This window comes from Paramisgurnus dabryanus, chromosome 20 (genome assembly GCF_030506205.2).
Source record: "Paramisgurnus dabryanus chromosome 20, PD_genome_1.1, whole genome shotgun sequence".
Classification (NCBI taxonomy): Eukaryota; Metazoa; Chordata; class Actinopteri; order Cypriniformes; family Cobitidae; genus Paramisgurnus; species Paramisgurnus dabryanus.
Window position 1 is genome coordinate 26,214,739 of NC_133356.1, and position 15,006 is coordinate 26,229,744.

The window sequence follows — 15,006 nt, forward strand, 5'->3', positions numbered from 1 at the left end:
ATATCTGCCCGATACTATTGTAATTAAATGTATAGTGCTTTCTGCTACAGCTAGTATCATTTTAAATATAAAAAGTTACAGGAACCATTAGTAAATATTAATCATGACAGTGTTTAGGAGAACATATAATAGGTACGTTTGATCAATTAAGTATGCTAAATATTTTTTTCTTAATTGCGTAAAACTGTCATAGTAAAAAAGCTTTAGTGTGCAGATGGTTATTTTGGGAATTATGCATTTGACCAGACTTTTTATGCACATTCCGGGTGCAGAATTTATGCCATAACATGCTGCACTGTAAAAAAAATCCGTAGAAATTGCAGCTGGGTTGCGGTAATTTACCGTAGATTTAAATTTATGTTATTTACTGGCAAAATTTTGTTCAAAGTTGAATGAACATTTAACATTTACAAGTCTTTGTCTTTACAGAGTAAAACTAAAAAAACAGCATCAAGCAAAACATTCTGGGAAACAAAATCTGAAGCAAAAAAACAGAAAAAGGTTGATGATGATTTCTGGTTCCCAGAATGCTTTGCATGAGGCTGTTATTGTATAGTTTTATTCTGTAAAGATAAAGACTTGTTAATATTTAAAATTTATTTAACTTTGAACAAACTCTTGCCAGTAAAATAACATAAATGTAAATCTACGGTAGATTACCGGCAACCCAGCTGCAATAACATTGTAAATTCTACGGATTTTTTTTACAGTGTGTGTTTATGGGGTGTCTGGGTGCAGAATTCATGCCCTTGAATCATCCTCTCATGGGAATCCTCGCACCGCAATGGAAAGTTTATAACTGTTAAAACACAAAGAGAAGAGATTGTGTGCTCAGCACGAAGTGAATTGCATCCATCCAACGGCTTACTGAGACTTTATAAAATCAGATCTTTAAAATAGCCTGCAGTTATCTTGTGTGCGCGTGTGTGAATGACGCGTTTCATCTATCCGCTTCACCAGTGGATTATTAACTCAGTTTGCGAGTAAAGGGCGATTTATAGTCGTGCGTAGGTCCTACGGCGTAGCAGCGACGGCGTAGGTTCCGCGTCGGTTTTCATTTATTCAATTATTTTTTTTATTTATATAGCACTTTTCACAAAAGTCAATTGTTTCAAAGCAGCTTTACATAAATAGAAGCAGTGAAAAGCACAGAAAACGACAGATAGCACAACAGAATACATGATAGCATGAGCAGTTAAATTTGCTGCGGCTATGACTCAATATTATAATTGCACGTATTACTAAAGCAACGTATAGAAGAGGAAGCTAGGTAAAGCCCAAAAAGGCTGCCTCCCCGGGGTGAAAAACCCCCTAGGAGAAAAAAAACCCCGGGCTTTTATCCGAGGAAAAATAAGTCCTAGGAGGGAAAAACCCTTGGGAGAACGGAAATGGAGATTTAGCGGAGATTAAGCGGTTCTGCCGGTGATCGTTGGTCAGGTATCAGCTGGGCATAACGTTGAAGGACAACCAGTAGATCAGAGGTGTGCCGACTTTCACATCTACCGGGACTGGGTCTGTTTGTCTCGTCCTCGGGTCGAGGACGAGACAGGGAGAGAAAAACAAAATCGTATTAGCGTAGCGGCCGTTCATATGTATTGAAGTGTCACACAGTGATGTGGTTTAACTCAGCTTTATACTTGTGCGTCGCCGCCCGCGTCGACGTGCAAACACACGCGAAACCGCTGGTTGGCAGTAATCACGCGTGTAACCACAGTAGCAGCAGAAGTCGTCAGAGAAGAAGAAGCTAAGCAAGTTAACCCACAAACGAAGAAGAAATAGCAACTTGTTGTGTATAATTTGAGAAGACCAGCAATGATAGAAGTAAATAAACAGCGACTTATGTTGCAGTTTGAGTTAAATCACTCCTCAACTTGGCTCATCTTTGTTTTCACCGTCTCAACCGGAAATACCTATGACGCAGTTTTTTTACCTGACGGGAGGGGTTCTGGTGGACCAATCACAGAGCTTGCGGTCCGCGTAGAGCCGACGCGCTGTTAGGAATTTTGTGAGGTGCGCGTCAGGCTACGCAGAGCTACGCACAGGCTACGGATAGCCTACGCCGTAGCTACGGCGTAGCACCTACGCACAACTATAAATCGCCCTTAAGTCACAATGTTTCTGTGAACTTAAATATCTTTAAATATGCATTTCAGTGGCGGAGCCAGAGGGCTATTTGACGAAGTCCTTGCCACCCCTGTTGCCACCCCGCTGAAAACATTACACTGTTTGATTTTTACGAACATTTCTCAAATCTCCCAGCGGACGTGAATGCATCCTTCAGCACGCACAAGCGTGCTGTTGCTGCTATCTTTTCATTACGCTTGTTCGACTTAGTGTGGCACCGCAAGAACCGACTCCCAGATGACGTCAAAGTTCCACGAGAGCGATTTAAAAGCAAACTCCTCCCTATGATAGGGGTGGGCGGATCGATCTAAATATCGATAGTATCGATGCCAACACTGGTATTGGTATCAGATCGATACAATTGTAATTGAATCGATACTTCAATTTAAATATATCTCATCTACATTCATTATACTTTGCTCGTGTCTTCTACCTCTACAATCCTGAGGAAACGCTGCTTTCACATCCTGGCCAACTTTCCCACTCCTCCCCCTCCTGCTGCTCTGCTGTGATTCGTTGTTGTGTCGTCACGTGACTCACTGACACAACGTGCCGAGGAGCAGCGAACTGAGTGAAAGATCAGGATGGCCGAGAGGAAGAGAAGCGTTGCGTGGAGCTATTTTACGGCTCTAAATAATAATACTGTAACTTGATACGTGTAAAAAGTAATAGTTGTGTGCACTTTATTTGACTTTATTTCATTTGCTTTTAAAATCAGAAAAAAGGGAGAGATTTTTGTTATTCTTTATTTTTAAAAAAAAAGGTTGTAACAAATTAATTCTACAGTTCCTAATAACTAATAATTTTGTGTACTTCAATACTTTAATAAAAAAAGCCTAAAGAATTTATCATTCATTCACCTCAGAAATAATGACATACTGCTCTCTTCTTACACAAAAGTATTTTTTAAAGTAAAAAGTATCGGATTGGTATCGGAATCGGCAATACTGACCCTATATGTATTTAGTATTGGATCGATACCAAATTTCGCAGTATCGCCCACCACTACCCTATGATTTCGCGAATCGCTCTCGCGGTACTTTGACGTATTCCAGCTGGCGATTCTTGCGGGGCCGCATGACGTCGAACAAGCCTATAGGGCTTGGGCGTCGTGACGTCATTACTTGTCGTGGCGGCCATGTTGGTTGCCTCCTTTACTGCTGCGCTCCATGCTGCGCTCTGTTTATAGACATACTTTCTCTCAAATGTGTGTCTTAATTTAATTAATTTGTTGTTATTTTTCAACCATGGTAAACCGTTGCTGTATTAATAATAAAGTAACACATTAAAAGTAATTTACATTAAAAATGACAGATTACAGAAAACTTCATTATGTTTTATTCAATATCGGAAACCAAACATTAACCTCAACCCCTCAGTAATGTGTATACATGACATATAAATGACATTTATATATACGACAGTGAAGTATAACATCTGAATATTAATTTATATAGCTTAAGTCAACATTGAACATAAGGGAACTGTCCCGGTTTACTCGCCCAAAATACGGGAAAATTTCAACATTCATCTTTCTGTTGCTATCCCTCTGCTGACAGCAAAAACTGCTGCATTAACTAAGCTACTTGTGAAGCTAGGTCATACGTGACTTTGCTTACAGATTGGCGTGAAATCGTGCTCTCACAACAACCACGCTGTTATCTTAAAAGGCTCTTTATTAACTCTTTTTTCATATGGATCCTAACCGTTAATAGTTCCGATTTTGTCCACATACCGGTCCCTGCTTCCCTGTTTAACGTATCCCAGTAAATTCCACATCCTTTTCCGGATTTTAACATCTTTTTTCTTTCTTTTAATTCTCCCAACTCCGCCGCTTCTCCTCGTTCAACTTGCTGTATGTTTACATTCGCGAGGCCACCAACATGGCCGCGACGTCCCAGAATGCAACGCGGCACCCAAGCCCTATTGGTTAAGCTGACATGAGCTCCTTGGTGCTCCAAAACATAACGCGGCAGCACGCACAGGATCGATGACGAGCGTTTTGCTGGTATGTACGGCTTTTATTGGTATTAAATTAAACGAAGTACTGTTTTAACGGGAAGTAAGGAAGACATTGCACTGTAGTGCTTAGCATTAATACTTCAATGAGCATTACTAGTCTTGTGAAACTGACTAATACTGTCACGCCTGCGTGAAGATGCTTAAAACAATAAAAAACATGTCGTTAGCAAATGTTCAGCAACAATCACAGACATTAGGTAGGCTTATTCATATTGTCACGTGTAATGCAGCATATTGAACTTAATAAAACCACCGTGGATATAGTACAGGGATGTAAACAGCACGCTTTTCGGCGCCTCGCGCTTTTTAAATGTCAGTTTGGGTGACTTGGGTCTGAGAGAGTTGGATTATAATTTCAAAAAGTCATCTGAAGCCATTCCATAGCTTAATGTGAGGGACAGAAGTCTATTTACATTATTACATTGAACTTAAATGGAAACTCGTTCCCTCCTCCCTTAACATAACATGTCCAGACGTCTGTAAGCAATTTTCCTTGTGTTGTCAAATAGGCTAGACCTCAATATACTCAGATTTTGTCGTAGTGTATTGTTTTAATATTTGTATAATTAGTAACGGTGTACTTATGGTAAATGAAAACAAGCAAATTGTTCAAAATTTTGGTTTCTTCATGAGGCGTGTAACTATAGGGACAGCGAAATTACCAACTTCTTTCTAAAGAAGCAAAAGTCAGGTGCAGATCAGGGCCAAACAGATCCCAGTTGTTCTATTTTTGCTGTATCCTTAATACATATATAATTGTGTACATTTTGGAAAATAAACAACTTTAATTTAATCTATATACATTTTGTGGAAAATAATTTATTTTTAGTGTAATTGAACACTTTGTATATTGACCCCCCAAAATAATACCTTGCCACCCCTTTGCCACCCCTGTTTTAAAAGTCTAGCTCCGCCACTGATGCATTTGTTCCTTCACATGAAGCTATTAAATGTATTAAAAGACTTATTATATTAATATTCTGCATAAAACGTTTATGGTGCTTTTATAATACGTTGTTCCTTTAATAGCTTGTCAGTAACAACCACGGCTAACGCACATATCCGAATTGGATCGGTCATGTTGTTGGTCCTCGATCCGATGTCCGATCCAGCCAAAAAGCCTGCATTGGCCCCGATACTGATCCAGCATATTGGATCGGGACATCCCTAAATATAACAACAATCTGCACACAGGAGGTGTGGCTTATCAAAGTTCATTTGAATATCCACCTATAGCCACTTCAATTCATATCCCTCTGGTTAACTGCTTTACTGAGGCCATAGGGTGGTGGTACACATGCGTACGAGGGCCCTACCATCGCTGCTTGCACTTTTAATTTTTTCTTTTTTCTGCTCCAGACAGATAGCTCCGTTTTGAAGCCATGGTGGGCATATGATAGCTGTCCAAACTAAAAACAACTTGCACTGACATATCTTAAAATACGTCAGTGCTCTTTGTTTTGTCTCAAAATGCACGCCAGTAATGTTTTTAGTACGGCATGTTACAGAAAAAACACATGAATTTCACATGTTTTTCACATGTGATCACATATGAACCACCCCAATTTCACATGTGAAAAAACACATGTGATCACATGGCAGTATAATCCACATATTTTATTGGTCATGTCTTAGTTAAAACCCTTTTCTACTGCATCGTGTAGAAAAAAAATGCAACAAGCAAAGGAGAAAAAATGTGAAAATTAATTAAAGGAATAATAATATATACAATTTGCATAGAGTATATGATGGTTACAGCCTTAGCTCAAATAAAGGACAAATTCAGTCTGCCTGTCTGAGACTAAAATCTACTTTTGAAGATTGTAGAATAAATTACAGACATGGTTATAGCCTAATATATAGACCTTTTGCGAGTCGACGTCACAGTTACGTCACGCGCCCATGTGGTGGCAGAAAAACAGTGGAAATGAATGAGACACGAGTGAAACGAACAATATAACTCACTAGAAAATGTTTTGTTGTGCTGTTGAGTGTCAGAATAGGAATGCCAAAATAGATGACCTTCATTTTTATAGTATACCGTCGTCGAAGACACCATTTGAAGATAAACGTAGGTGTTTATGGTTGCAATAAAAGCCCTGAACCGGACAGACTGGAGTGATGAAATCATCTGAAAATCTTTTAATTATTTGAATAGAAAATAATTAGAGAAGATATCCGGTGTTCTGTCGAAGTCTGATCCCTCTATGTGTTTCTTATAGCGTTTTCATCACGTTACGTTTATAATTTATTTAGAAAGATTAAAGATTTTAATTAGTTCATAATATCAATAATATTACCATTCATTAAAGTTTTCGTATTTTTTTTTCATTTTCTATTACTTCTTTTTACCATATATCTTAGCCTATGTCTTCTTCCTGTTTGTTCTAAATTATGATGTTTACTAATAAATATATAAACATAGCACACACACACACACACACACACACACACACACACACACACACACACACACACACACACACACACACACACACACACACACACACACACACACATGTTGGTGTATGTGGTTTACGGGGACATCTCCATAGACGCAATGCATTTTATACTGTCCAAACTGTTATATTCTATTCCCCTTACCTACCCCAATCCCTAACCCCAATGTCACAAAAACCTGTTGCCAGTCTTTAATCTATAAAAAACTACCATTTAGTATGTTTTTTTAGCTTTTCCGTTTATGGGGACACTGTCTGTGTCCCCGTAAACCACCTTTATAGCATAATAAACATGTCATTATACACTATTCATGTCCTCATAAACCACATAGACCAACCCACACACACACACACACACACACACACACACACACACACACACACACACACACACACACACACACACACACACACACACACACACACACACACACACACACACACACACACACACACACACACACACACACGATGTAAAGTGTTAATAATATATAAACAGGCCTATACAAATTAATTTGTATGTAAACATAATAGTTTTAGATCAAAAACGTAGGATAAAAATCTAAGGAAGAAATTGAAAACAGGAAATGATTAAATGTTTAATAAATGATATTATACAGAATACATGATAGTATTGCTCTTATAAGTACTTCAGAGATTCATACTGTAAAAATAATTGATTTACCAATAAAGAACAATACATATACATTACATACATGCAAGCATATCAGTGGCCAAGCCATTAAAACTTTTAATTTATTTAAAAAATAAACGTAACTTGGTGAAAACGTTATAAGAAACATTACACTTAAGAGAAATATAGGGGAAACAGACTTCTACAGAACACCGGATCCTTAAAAATCACAGTTTAATGCTAAAACACTTCACACAGCTATTAAGAAGCATTCACTTTCTGCCACCAGTTGGGCTCCGCCAACAAAAAACGTCATCTCTGTTTGCAAACACGCAAAAGGTCTATTGCCTGTAACTTGTTTACATTTTCTAATTTATTTACCTTTCTCAGTCAGTTTACAGTTTTTTTTATTCGCTTTGGTACTATTTTCACAAGTAAGGTGTACATTTTCAAAACTCTTAGTACAAAAATCCAAACTGATCACACTTGTAACGCAGCTAGTCATTCTTTCAAAACTGGATGTAATGCTTTCAGTAAGTTGCACATGTTTTCAGTCCACATAATCATTGTTTCAAATGCAAGATTATTGTAATATGTAATGAGAACATTTGGTTTAATCACCGAAACACAACGGTATGATCTTCTTTCAGTTTAGTACTTTTAACAATCAGTTCATCCAACAGCAAACAATGCAAGATACATGTTTCAAATCAGCCTTAAAAGTGCTGAAATTAATATGCTACAGTACTAAAAAAATACATATTACACAGTTTCACATTAGGCAATACACTTACATTACTTACATAATCTATAATTTCCAAAATATCCATCCTATGTGTAATCAAGTGAAGGATCAATGAAGACATCCTCTACAATCATTTGAGCAAATTACAGTAGTTTTTATTTTTCAGATATAATTGTAACATAGCTATACTTTCTATAATGTAACTGGATGAAAACATAAAATTTAGTGCACACATTACATTACAGTAATTTGGATCAAGCCTGTCTTGAGCATTTGGCAGTAAATTTTCGTCCACCTCTTTGACCTCTCTGTGGGTGCCCATGCCCACCTCTTTGACGGATCCCTTGTCCACAAGATCTTCTTATTCCTTGCTGTCTGTCCTGCTCCATGTTGAAATAAATGGCCAGTGTTTCACCCCCACTTTTACAGTAAACTGTTTCTACAGGACTGTAATGACCAATTTTGGTTACCACTATGTAAAATCAATTTGCAATAAAGAGTATTTTATCATGTGTGGTTACACATAATTTATATGTTCGTACAAACAGAGGTTTTATTTCTGTAGTTCTCAAAATCCATATACTGTATATTGCTAAAATGAAAATATATAGGTTTACCAAATGGTTCAGTGATTAACCATTAAGATCAGTTGGATTTAGTGCTGGTCAAATGTATTTACGCAAATGAGATGAGAAGCATATCAAAAGTATTGTGAGCATTGCATTGTGAAAGACAATTACTTCATATGAAAGGTATTTCTTTGATGACACAATGATTAAGTGTGGTGAAAAAGTGAATGTATAATTTTGTGTGTTGTACTAAGTCAATTGAACATGTGATTAAATGTTTGAAAAAACTGACTATTTGATGATCTGCCTTGAGTTTTGTACTAACAGTTGTGAAATTTTACCACATACTTGTGAAAATAGTACCAAAGCGAATAAAAAAAACTGTAAACTATATCTACTGTAATGACCAACTTTGGTTACCACTATGTAAATTCAATTAGCAATAAAGAGTATTTTATCATGTGTGGTTACACATAATTTATATGTTCGTACAAACACAGGTTTTATTTCTGTAGTTCTCAAAATCCATATACTGTATATTGCTGAAATGGAAATATATAGGTTTACCAAATGGTTCAGTGATTAACCATTAAGATCAGTTGGATTTAGTGATGGTCAAATGTATTTACACAAATGAGATGAGAAGCATATCAAAAGTATTGAGAGCATTGCATTGTGAAAGACAGTTACTTCATATGAAAGGTATTTCTTTGACGACACATTGATTAAGTGTTGTGAAAAAGTGAATGTATAATTTTGTGTGTTGTACTAAGTCAATTGAACATGTGATTAAATGTTTGAAAAAACTGACTATTTGATGATCTGCCTTGAGTTTTGTACTAACAGTTTTGAAGTTTTACCACATACTTGTGAAAATAGTACCAAAGTGAATAAAAAAAACTGTAACACAAGGTTATATGCTTGATTTTGAGAACTTTCCATACATTTCAAGATGGGCGTTGGAAGCAAATGAAAAGTGGGTGGGTCCCCACGTCAACCCCCCCCCCCCCCCCAATAAATACATTTACTGCAATCGATGCAATTTTCATGTTTCCTTTTAATTAGCCTGAACATTTGCGTTTACTAAATAAAAGATAGTATTGCGGTCAGAATTCTGGTAATAGCCTTTTGCCCATTTAAAGAAATATTTTCTCTGTGACTTTTTTTACTTTGCTGACAGTAGGCAAATGTTTATTTTTTATTTTGAGGAAATAAAAGGTAAGAAAAACGAATAAAGGTAAACTGATACAATTTTTGTATTCCCTTTTTTATTTGTTTACCCATTCTCTCTTTCTTTAGAGGAATATAAATGTGAGATTCTATAAATTAGATACATTTATTTAATGGTATCCGTCGGGAAACATGCAGTCATAAGAGTTTGAGCATGTGTAGGCTACTTCTTAAACACAATCAATCAAAGGATTGCAGAGGTATGACTTTATGAATCATTTGCAAATGTACCTCACAAATAATGTTAGAGTTGAACGTCTGCAGGTATTGTGATATCGCAAATGAAAAGTAATTGCAGGCTTCTGTAAAAAACTTTAAAATTATCCAGCGATCATGGCACCATAATCAAAATAAACTATTTTACTTCAGTAATATTATTTTAACGAGTAGCCTACACTTTTAACGTAGGTTTGAAAGGAACCACATTTAGTGCTGTGTCAATTATCATTAGAAGCATATGGTAAACGGAGTCTCCGTGCCTTCGCGAACAGCCGCAATTCTTATGGCATCTCTCCTTCTCATCTCCTTTTTTTCTTCTGTTTCTTGAACTTGGGGTTTGAGTCCGACCTAAGGTTCGAGCTGCCTTTAAGAACAGCAAGCTAAGTTCGTTTACCTTAAATTATTAAGACTAAATGGGCAGGTAAACTCGTGAAACAGTGAAAGTAAAACAATCCGCCATAATATGGTTTTACACGTCTATAGAAAATATAAATAAAGCAGTTACTAATTTTCCTAATGCATGGTTGTTTGACCTTTACTTCCGTTTAAAACGTTATACATTTCGCAAAGTAGGTTTTTCAGCACTTTGTTCGAACAGCAACTCAGCGACACCCCACTCCGCAATTTTTTTAAAAAGATGAAACGGGTCCATGGTGTAAAAAAAGCAAAGGTTGGGGATCCCTGATCTAGTAAAATGCATTTTGACTAACAGCGCTTTGATAAGTGAACAGAAAAATGCACTAAATTAGAGAAAAAGTGGGTGGGCCCATTATCATTGGTCTTAAAAAGTGGGTGGGTCCTGTCCCACCCACGTATAATGGATCCGATGCCCATGCATTACAAAAACATTTTTGACATTAACCTTTTTTTATTAAATGATTGACTCTTCAAGTGTTTTGGTTCGCAAAGTCTTTTACGGCATCTTTCCTGTGACATTGTGCTTCGGAGATACAGTATGTCTTGAGATAACTTGGAGAATCTTATTTCAGCAGTTGCAACCTTCACAGGTAAGAAAGAAACAACATTAGGTGTGTTCGACTTCATGCAGCACTTGGCAGACCGATCGGCGGCTGACTTGAAGCAGTGCATTCCGGTTAGTATTTTTGTCCGACTTCAGCTGGCGCTGCAGGCACGTGACTGTGTCATGTGGTTTTTAAGTACCGCGAGAGCGTTTCGAGAGTAGCCGGCTAGCTCAGCCGGTGCAGCCTCTCCAGAGCGGCTGCACTGAGTTGTGATGACGACACAGCTTTACGTGATTGGTCGCCTCACTGATGACAACGATCACGTGCGTCTCAAGTTTAATCCAACCTTTAGTTCCACTAATAAACATTATAAATTCATGTTTTAAAACAGGGAAAACACGTTATTATGTATAAATATGTTATATTGTGTCGTGTAATAAAATAAAAATAACAAACTCTATTGGTATTTTAATAATATAGGCTTGTTTCCCGTTATTTTCGGGTATACAGTATAAGCAGCAATTAAAATATTCGATATAAAATGTTTCTGGTTGCAACTTTTTATTAAAAGGTTTGTTTTTTATCAAATTCAGCATCTAATTAACTTCATTCGCGATTATAACAAGGAAACACGGTGCACACGTCACTACGGCAAGCAGCAGTTGTCCGGCTTGACGGCTCGGTCTTCAGTTCCTCCCTCGACTGCAAGCGGCAAACCTCGCCGATCGGTCTGCGCAATTTAATTAAATATCAATTCAATGTAAGCTGGGGCCTATCAAAGGGGTGGGGCCCCCACGCACTGCATGTCTCCTAAGGCAGAAGTAGGCTACAGTAGTAGCCAAGTCAAGTTTCACTAACACAAAGATTTTGGAGGAGCAAAAACAGTAGGCTACTGAGGGAGGAGGTTTGTGGTTTCCTGAAAAATCAAGTGTTGTAACCAGCCTGATCTCACGAGAATTCGTACATATTTTACTAGTTGGCTAATTTGTATAAATTAATAAGTTATATACGATTATCATAAAAAAATAACGAAACTTTGCCTCTAACCCCAACGTCACAGGGGTTAAGGAAAATCGTTAAAAAATTTACAAATGTGTTTGTACAAATTATGACAAATTAGCTACCTCTTAAAATATGTACGAATTGCCATGATATAGTTTGGGTTTTAACCTGGTGCTTTCTCATCTTCCCTAAAAATGAATTTCCACAATCCTCAAAATATGACAAAGGTCTTCCTGTAGGATCTGCAGATAAAAAAAAACACATCTTGATTGTCATGTCGTTACGGTTTTACTTTCACTTTCTCTGAAGAGAATGAGCCCTATAGGCAGAAGTTTATTCTCTTTGTTCTCTTTATTCTCTTTATTATCTTTATTATCTTTATCAGATGCCGCTCAGAGATGAAAGGTGCACGTGTGGTGACGTGATAAGCGTCTGGTCCAAACTTTACTTGCAGTTTCTGTTTGTTTAATGGTCTGACTAGTTGCTGAAACTCTTAAACAAATACCTCGTTGAAAATAACAAATGTTTTTTCATGTCACATTCATGACAACTTGCAAGTCTTCATTTAAAGCACTCTCAGGAAACTACTAGGGGCAGGTTGACAAGAATTCCCAGCGGGCATATGACCGACCTTCAACGTTGAAATTAGGTCAGTTGAAACAACGTTGAAACAACGGTAAATGGTAAACGGTTGAAAAAGGTTAATAAAATGCTTAAAAATCAACGTTGAAATTTGGTTGAAATAACGTCAGTTGTTTGTTCAACGTTGATTCAACGTTGAAACAACTTTGAAACAACAGTGAAGTAAATGGTTGCAGAGAGACAATAAAATAATGTTTTATAATATGTGAATCATTCAGAAAAAAATGTAAAAACTCATTTTATAAAATTGATGAAATTATAAAGAAATTTAACAAATAATTGAATATACAGGTAGCGAGGTAATCTCGCGAGATTACACGAGACTGGACTGTTTTAACGGCTGTCTGCGAGATCTTGCGTATCACACGAGAAAATGCTTCAGAGAAAGAAGAGGTAAGTAAATATAAGTCAATGTAAACGCATAACGTTATTTTATTCACATATATGGTATGACAAAAAAGCACGATGCCAAATCGGGTTTTTTTTCTGTTAGTTGCGAATGTATTCGTTATAGTAGTTAATTTGCTAGTCCACGGGATGTTCCTGCCGAAATTGGACTTCGTTATTATGAATATTAATAAATTAATATGAGGTGTGTTTTTATCAACCTAACCACTTGGTTGTTTTTGCTTCAGAAAAGCAACTAGTTATAAATGTAAGGGCTTTTTTGGACAACTTCGGTGAAAAAGTGTTGATTTCGTAGTTCAGTCAGCGTAACTTATATCCGAGAGGTCTTACAGGCGCCACAGACACCTATCAGCCTTTTGTAAGGAGGAGAAGCTCGAGTGCGGTGCGGTCAGTGTTAAGCTGCTTAGTGCTTAGTTTCTCAAATTCATATTACTGATAAAGTGTTAAAACTTAGCAAAAATAACATGGGCGTCGAATCCAATATTAATCATGCTGAGGTTTTCTCGACGGGGTATTGTGTATAAATGCAGTTATAAAATTAAAAGGGACAAGATAGTCGACGTGACCCTCATGTTTCCATGGCAATAAGTCAATTACATGTTGCGCTTATGATCGCACCTGCGGTCATTCGCGCACTATCCATGATTTTAAGCGGCATGAAACACTTAAGTAAACTCCTTTGTACGAAAATATCATGTCGTGTAAGTTTGCATGTTCTATTCGAATTGAAATACATTGTAACGGTGTAATTTTGCTTACTTGTTGAATAGTTAGCAAGTTTTAATGGAAATAGAAAATAATGGTTATCTAGACAAATGTGCTCTTGTTTTTAAGTATATTTTTATAACTCTTTTGTAATGTCTTCGTTATCAGAGCCCTTCAAATTAGAATAGTGATGATGATCTTGTCAATGCTGAGATTTTCATGCATCAACAGCCACTACATCTGGATCAGGTAATGTTGTGTTAACCCCGCTATTCTACAATATTTACTTAAATGCAGTATGCAAGTGTATGCATTCATGTTCTGATAAAAGTCATTATAATTCTCTTCCAATATTGCACTAATTTTACTTTTTTATATTTTGTCAAGATTGAACAAGAAACAGACAGCAAGGGTTGTCAGGTCAGAAACAGAATGACACACAAACACAAGAAACTGAGAATTGAGAGTTGCTTTTTAAAAACACCTGCTACTTGTTTCTCAAGACTGGTTTATCATTGTCATTAGGAAAATATAAGAAACTAATTTAGGATACAATGGTTACTTTTCAGCACAGCAATTAATTTCTTTTGTATGCCACTATTCCTTCTACAGTATGTAGGCCTACATATTTCAAACACTTTGTTTTCAGTATACAGAGAAAAAAGTAAAACCAGTGTTCAGAGTGGATGTTGATGCAAGTTTTATAGAGGGTTCATATTGACAGAAAAAAATGGGTCTTTGTGGTGGTGTATTTGACAGCATTTATTTGTTCTTATCTTTATGTATTATGGCTTTAATCATAATTTTTTTAATTGTCAATGAGCTACCACCTACCCTGGTAATGCACCACCAAGATACCATGTTGTAATAGAAATCCGTAATTTACCATTTCTTTTTTGTGAAGCGTCTCCCCTAAAACCTTACAATGCATTTAATATTTGTTTTGTAACCAAGTCAAATTGTACTAATCCTAATAATTAAGATGCATTGTTTTGTACAACCCCAAAACAGAAAAAGTTGGGACACTGTAGAAATTGTGAGTAAAAAAGGAATGGAATAATTTACAAATCTCATAAACTTATATTTTATTCACAGTAGAATATAGATAACATATCAAATGTTGAAAGTAAGATATTTTGAAATGTCATGCCAAATATTGGCTCATTTTGGATTTCATGAGAGCTACACATTCCAAAAAAAGTTGGGACAGGTAGCAATAAGAGGCCAGAAAAGTTAAATGTGCATATAAAGGAACAGCTGGAGGAGGACCAATGTTTAGGAATGG

General features: G+C 36.6%; 1 long non-coding RNA gene across 2 annotated transcripts; it reads left to right on the plus strand.

Annotated features, from left to right (window-relative positions):
* Positions 1–12,902: 12,902 nt before the first annotated feature.
* Positions 12,903–14,320, plus strand: LOC135787648 (uncharacterized). Of its 2 annotated transcripts, none has more exons than XR_010547146.2 (3): positions 12,903–13,001; positions 13,890–13,970; positions 14,109–14,320. It is a non-coding gene; the product is annotated as an uncharacterized lncRNA (long non-coding RNA). The 2 variants fall into 2 exon arrangements; XR_010547147.2 differs by lacking the exon at positions 12,903–13,001 and adding an exon at positions 13,384–13,409.
* The last annotated feature ends 686 nt before the right edge of the window (positions 14,321–15,006 follow it).